Source organism: Danio rerio, chromosome 8 (assembly GCF_052040795.2).
Source record: "Danio rerio strain M-AB ecotype USA chromosome 8, GRCz13ab, whole genome shotgun sequence".
Lineage (NCBI taxonomy): Eukaryota > Metazoa > Chordata > Actinopteri > Cypriniformes > Danionidae > Danio > Danio rerio.
The window spans coordinates 302501-310000 of record NC_141028.1 but is presented as its reverse complement, the minus strand read 5'-3'; the positions used below and the strand labels follow the sequence as shown (position 1 = coordinate 310000).

At 38.3% G+C, this 7500-nt stretch overlaps 2 protein-coding genes across 5 annotated transcripts in view; both read right to left on the bottom strand.

Moving 5' to 3' along the window:
- dmxl1 (Dmx like 1) overlaps positions 1 to 4767 on the bottom strand; it is a 94834-nt gene extending 90067 nt beyond the window's left edge. For all 4 annotated transcript variants that reach the window (XM_087264060.1, XM_087264061.1, XM_087264062.1 and 1 more), the window contains exon 1: positions 4616 to 4767. The gene's annotated coding sequence lies outside the window, so the exon portion shown is untranslated. The remainder of the gene's footprint in view (positions 1 to 4615) is intronic.
- Positions 1 to 7500, bottom strand: part of lox (lysyl oxidase) — a 172454-nt gene that overhangs the window by 147671 nt on the left and 17283 nt on the right. The gene's annotated exons all lie outside the window — the stretch shown is intronic.

Genomic DNA, 7500 nt, shown 5'->3' with positions numbered 1-7500 from the left:
AACCCCCATGTCTCTATGACACAGCTATACAAATAATATATTTGTGCATATACTGAATATTAGAGTAATCATAACCAAAGACAAAACAGGAGTTAATCTATCAAAAATAGACCACAGTCTCAAAATTAGTACACACAAAAATGATCATGAAAAATATTACATACAATTTTACTCAACAGGAAAAATCTAAATATTAAATTGTGACGAAAATAACTGTTTAATAAATCAGTTTTGTTTAATGTTCCCAATATTACTGTTTCTAATGACAATTTATGTTCATTTTTAAGAGAGTGTGTACTCATTTATGAACATATCGCAATGGTTTGCAATAAATGACTAAATTAATACAAAAGCATCATTGGGTGCCTGCCTGTAGCACACTGTCTGCAAGAGGCCTGTTACACAAAGCTGGTCTGGGGGTTTTTATGCAGGTAAGTTCAGCTTTGATCCAGTGAGCTGTGAGAAAAGTGTCTTTACATGCATGATATTTCTCATAATGATATCTCCTAATCTTGAACAGAGAAGTGAATTGTGCTGACTCGCTAGTGGGAAATGACTCTAACTCATGTGATTGGCTGATTGCTGCAGTCATGCGTCATTTGATTGGCTGGGTTCATATACTTTTAGTCAAATTTAAGAACTTTTTAAAGCACTTTACAAATCCGACAAATTACATAATTACAGACATACATTCTTCTTAATGAAAATGTTATGGAGTATTCTAAAAAAACAACATTTTGATGCATGTTTGCCCCAAGCTGAACACTGAGTTACTGTAATTTACTGTCTTAAATGTCATTTACCCCCATCTTGAATAGCTAATCTTTGATCTTAAATTTATATTTCATTTATATATATATTGTTCACTCATGAAACAGTTATCTCCATGCTTATATCTTGCAGATGAAAAAATCAGCCGGCAGTTTAAATTTGAGGCATAAACATATTTATTTTAAATTAAAGATATTTATATTAGTTTATCCTTATTACCAATATAAGTTATTATGTAGGCACATACAATTTCAAGCACTTTATCTAAAATTGAAGCACTTTTCAAACCTTAAACACTAGATTAAAACTCAAGCAGTTTTTAGGATTTCCACACTTACACGCGAAACCCAGGATTGGCTGTTTTCTGCATGGCACACATGACAGGGTTAAACACAGATTTTTGTGAAACCCCTTAACTTGTTCTTAACCTGTTGGATTAGTTTGGTTTGGTCGACCCAAAGCTTACTCTGCAACCCAGAGTTTGTTTAACTGGTTTTGTGCAACAGGCCTCAGGCAACATAATTAGCCAGAAGAGTGGACACGCCAGTTTATCCATCCAAATATCTGTGGCAACTTCAGCATGAATGATGAAACATTCATGAGCAAGCGATCACAACCGGTGACGAATGCAATAAGACAGCAAAGAAGTAAACTGATCATGTAAACTCAAATGCTTTCAGGTTGATATAACTATACTGGAGCAGAGTGGTGGTGACTGCGGCTGCACAATATATAGCTGCAGCATCAATATCGCAATGCGTGCATCAGCAACAGTCACAACACAGGATCTGCAATGTCAAATCTTCATTATAATCGACCAGGAGCACGCTTAAAAACATTAAAGTTACCAAAATCTTTATCATTTAAGTTTGATTTTTAATTATTCAGACATGAGAAATTACATTTCTAATTTTAAGAAAGATTGATTGTATTTAATTATTTATTTATACACACACACACACACACACACACACACACACACACACACACACACGAGGAAGACTATACACTAGGGCTGCAAATATTTGACATTGCACTACTTTGTTTATCTGCGATATATATTGCGACATGAATACAATTTGACCAGTTGTTTTAATAGCGCTATTTTGGAGAGAAATCTGGAATCTGGACTGACTGTGGGCATTTTGTAGGGCAGTGAATCATGGATGAAAAATTATTAAAGCTACAAATACTTTTTTTTGTGCCTGAATGCTTTAAACTCTTTTGAAATGCCTTTTAAACACATGTAAATAATCAACTTTCCCTCTGTTTTGGTTAAACTTTGCAGTTACTCCACAACTCTGGTATTCTGGACTGTGGTGCACAACATTACAGATCCTGCGATGCAAGTATTGCGGACACACACATTGAGATATCAATGCTGAAAAGATATTTTATCCAGCGCTACTACAGTGCTATTTTACCTTGGATTATTAAATTTGTGTATCTGAATATTGCAAGACCTCCAGATAATCATAAAGCACTGTGCATTTTATTTGAACAGCATCAACGCTCTGCTGTATTTAGCAATGTTTATGATTGGATTATTATATTGTTTTGTAGACGCAATTGCGTACAAAATCATCTTACTGTATCTAAACTTATGAATTCTTTCCTAATAGACCTCTTCATTTAATCTGGTGGAATTATACTTCGTATCGTAATATATATCGAAGAAAGAACGTCATCGCACAGCTTGTGGTGACAATCATTACTTTTATTTGAAAAAATGTTTGTTTACATTGTAAAAATATCTGGTTTGCCTTATGCAAAAGTAAAACATGGCTGTTCTTTCCTTTATAGTATATAGTAGTCTATATAGTATACACTGTACAACCCAACAGTCAACTTTATCAAACGAAATGAGTGTAGTTAACTCAAAATTGACTGAAAGTTAATTCTACTCATCTGAAGAGTTTTGAACTCAGTGTTGAAGGTAATGACTTAATTAAACACTTAATTCAACTTAAATGGAGTAAGTTCACAGTACTCATAGAGATTAGTTTTTCAACTCAAATCGTTTGCTGCAATCGGTTTCCTCAAACGGTTTGTGTTGCCTTAACCTATTGGGTTTTACAGTACTCAGTTGGTTTGAGTTCTCTTCATTTATCATGTAAATGATAAATTACTGTGCTCAAATTGCTCAGTTTACTCAAATGTAGTAAGTTCACAGTACTCATTAGGATTAGTTTTTGAGCTTAAATGGTTTGCTGCTATCAGTTTCCTTAAATGGTTTGAGTTACCTTAACTTATTGGGTTTTACAATGTAGTATTTTACTATTTTGATATCATTTTGTATTTTTTCTCTTGATTTTTTACTTGCATTTATTATATATTAACAATCTTCTTGTATCTTTATGCACCAAGGGTCTGATTTAAAGCAATTCAAGTTTATTTGTATAGTGCTTTTTACAATTATTGTTTCAAATCAGCTTTACGACAGGTGTATATAATTGCATTACAATCAGATTAAGTTATAGTTACAATTATATACAAGTTATTATATATAGTGTAAACATAGTAAGCATGCCATTTATTTACATATAGGTGATGTTTGTGTCTACTTTTAGAGTAACTTCATTTTAACTCTCTGTGTTTCTGTATAGTGAACCGCCACAATGTTCTGTTATACCGTTCTTAAAGTATGTGTACTATTTTTATTAACTTTTTGTTGTTGTTGCTTTTTAGAACAGCAGGATCTCCAGCGGAAAAAATATCAAAAGATGCCCTTTTAAATTGTAAAGAAATCAGTATTTTTAAACTAAAGAAGACGACAGAAGTCAACCATTCATTTGGATTATTCAGACTGACATGTTTACTGCTCCAAAACATCATAAATGTTTTAAAAAAATAAAATATATTGTTTTCAAAGGGGAAAAACATTTTGTATTTTACCCCAGACTTTTAAAAAGAATCTATTTTAGAGCGGTGATCACAATACCTGGATATTTTTACCCAAGGTTATACCATCAGAATCATATACCGGCCCATGCCTAGTGTGTCTGTGCATGTGGCAGATTTGACAATAGAGCTGACCTTGACTTTCTTCTCCACTAAATACCATCAAACATATGTTGGTTATCTTTGTAATATATTAAATCACATATTGAATATTGCATTATTTAGCAAGATATTGCGTTTTTCCACATTATCACACAGCCATAGTAGGAACAACCCCAGAAAGAGGCTCTTATATCAATAGAAATAAGAAATGAGTCTTATTTACAACAGCTAGAGGACAGCTGACATTCAGTGACGTGTCAGTCAGTCGGAAAGTCATGCAGTCAGTGATGTGTCAGTCATACAGCGATGTCAAGTCGGTTATTTAGTGATGTCAGTCAGATATTTAGTGATATTCAGTGATGTCCGTCACACACACACTCACACACACACACTCAGTCATTCGGCAATGTGTCAGTCAGTCACGTGATGTCCATCATAAATGACGCTGCTTCACTGTATATTAAACGTTTAAATCACTCATGTTCCTCGCTTTTCATCCAGTAGCAGATGTACACGTGAACTTTACTGATCCGTGTGTGCTTAATAAACAGAGCTTTATGACTCTGTGAAAGTATCCAGTCAGAGATCCCGCTCAGATCCGCTAGCACTGCTAACATCATGAACACTGACAGCTTTAACCACAGCATTTTATGACGATCCACAAAAAACAGCCTAAAGCCACAGTCCTGGAGCGTGTCAGCGATTTAACTCATTAACCACTCGATTAACGCGCGACTAATGAGGTTTCTGAGGAACTGTGGACGTTATTAGCCACGTAGCGTTAGCATGACAGCAGCCGAACATCAGCAAGAGAAACAGTCAGCGCAGCGGCGCGCCTTACCTTAGAAACGGGCTTCATTTATTCCCGAGCTGAAATATGGAGTGTGTTTCTCTCATTGTGAGAGATAATTAGGACACACACAGTGGTTTGGTGCTGTTTGAGTGCGGAGACTCTGCGCTGCGGCTGAGGAAGTAGAGCGCGCGCTGTATTCTGGGAAATGTAGTTTCTTTCTGAGGGTTACGCTGCGCGCGGAGTCACATGCCTCATTATTTACTTCAACAGCAGCTTGAACATTTACCGCGTTATAAATCTGTTCAGCGCGCAGCAGAGGGAATGAGTTTAGTCGTGTTTTGAGTTAATGTGTGTTCAGTGACGTGAGCTGGATCAACACTGATCTGAATGAGGACTTTATTAACTCATAGAGCAGAGTTTATCACACATTCAGTTCAGCTCCTCAGTGTTCCTCCAGCGCCTCTACAGTAGATTGTGGCAGCAGCTGAACACTGAAGTTCTAGTAAACTGAAGCTGTGTCAGTCCAGTGTTCAGAGCTGAAGTTCAGTTCTGTTCAGTGCAGTGTGCTTTAATCTTCACCGCTGAGAGTCCAAACACTGAAGAGCAGATCCATCCAACAGATCCACAAGACCCAAACCAAGCAGACCAGTGGAGAAAGTGGAGGAACAAACTTCACCAGTTGACCAAAGTGAAGGAGAGAGACCAGGCTTAAGCCTAGTTCACACTACAGGATTTTAAACATCAGCAGATCGCTGTGCCGTTCACACTACATGACTTGACTTTGTGTCTTTTGATCTCTGTGGTGTTCACACTACGCAACACTCTGTGAATGATCCACAAGAGGGGGGTCACACACTACATGATCTGACAACAACTCATTCCCCATCAGCTCATTCAAGCTACCAAACCACAGCCAATGAAATGTTGAGGGAGGAGTCAGCAGAAAAAGCTGAACACTATTGGCTGCTTGTGTGCTGATGACATCACTGACAGCATTTCAAGCTTTGGAGAAAGCATTTAAAAACATCGTCAAATCAGCTGATTTATCAGCGCATTAATCACTCATCTGCAGGTTCCAGTGGAGAGATACACAGAGAGTTTTTAATTTTTGTAATTTTATAACTCTTTGAAATAAAACTAACATATTTATAACACCCTGCCATTTTCTAACTATCAGTGTATTTCTTTCTGACATTGTTATTATTATTTTTATTACAAAACAGTAAAGAACTGAGCATTTCTGCCTTAAATTACCATACTGGTCAAAATGACTGCATGCATGTCTGATACTTTTCACTGTGACTTTAAATATGTGTGCATTTTTTTGCCTAGCAACTTCCTGCTAACATAAACAAAACCTTCTGATGGCAAAAACATCAATTTGCTTCAGATATCTTTAAAAACAGCAGATTCTGTGCTGTGAAATAGCTCCTGTTTGAAAGTGAAAATGAAAGCCAAGACCTTTAAGTGTTCTAGTATCTTAACTACATATTTATAGGCTGTATTAGCAAAAAAGATGATATTTTTAGGGTAACGGTGTCATTAAATATGATGCCAGACATTCAAAGCTTAATTTTAATATCTCAATAATAGCTTTGAATGTAAATATGTTGTGACAGTATGGCGTTTTATATGAGAACGGTCAGAATGAGCAGTATGGTAATTCTAATAGTTACAGAATTATAGGTCCACTGTTAATATATCCTCCTCTCATGTCTGTGCTAACGCAGAATGAAGCGAGTGCAGCGATGCCCATTCTGACCAATCACAGATGTTTCTGCTGAGCTCCTGAACACACAGGCATTCAGCTCATGCTGATCTGCTCTCTCATTGGCTGCAGCTCGTCACTACATCTGACCACACGTGGGGTTGAGTCGGCCGACTGCTCTGGAATATTCAGCATGCTGAATGTTGGATTTCCGTCTGCGAGGTGTCGGCGACGCGTCAGCGAGCCTCATTGATGCGTTGTTCAGTAGTTCACACATAAAGAGCGGCGAGCGCCGAGCACCCGCAGATTTCTTCCCGATCACAGCCCGATCTGTCGGCGAGCTCGTTAACTTCCACATCGGGCTCAAATCAGGCTTAAAATCCTCTAGTGTGAACTAGGCATCAGTGAGAGGGGTCTGGCTGCAGACTTGGTGCAGTGCAATCTGAGCTGCATCCAATGCTTTTTAATGGGCTGAGTGATGCAATCTCAGCTTGCATCATAAAGGCTGCATCCAGATACTACTGGGCTCAGTTGGGCACAACCATTTCTCCTCTGGCCAAACGTCTTGTGCAGAGCTGCAGTCTAGGTGCCAGAGCCTGGAGAACACTGGACGTCCATTGTGAAGAAGCTGCAGGTGGGAGAGGTCACCGGCAGGTGTTCAGGCCGGCCCTTCAGGATCAATGTGGAGACTCGTCTGTCACTGAGGTCTTACAGGAATCAGTCTCATGCTCTCCACTCCTCCATGACCACCACAGCAGCAGCTCAGGATACGGCCTGGTCCAGGATTATGGAGACTTCGGGATCCTCTCTTCACAGGTCTTTAATCGCATCAATGGTCCTGCAGAATCTCTGGAGGCCTCTGGATGAGCATCCCCATGTGGAAATAGAGAATAGAGAAGATAGTTAGCGCAGCTGCTGTTGATTGTGTATATAAACCGGATGCAGAAACGGAGTGTATAAATGAAGATAGCAGCTATATAAACACACACAGAAACCAACATGTAGATGTGAGAGATTTAACACAGCGTCTGCTGCATGAGGACAGAGGGAGTGTGTCCTACAGGCGGTCTGTCGAGAACACTCACCTCTGGTGTGTGTATTTTAGAGAGACAAAAAGTGTGTGTGTGTGCGCATTAGTGTTTGTGTGAACGTTTGCATGTGTGTTAGTGTTTGTGCAAACGTTTGCCCGTGTGTGTTTTAGAGAGAGAAACGGTGTGTGTGTTAA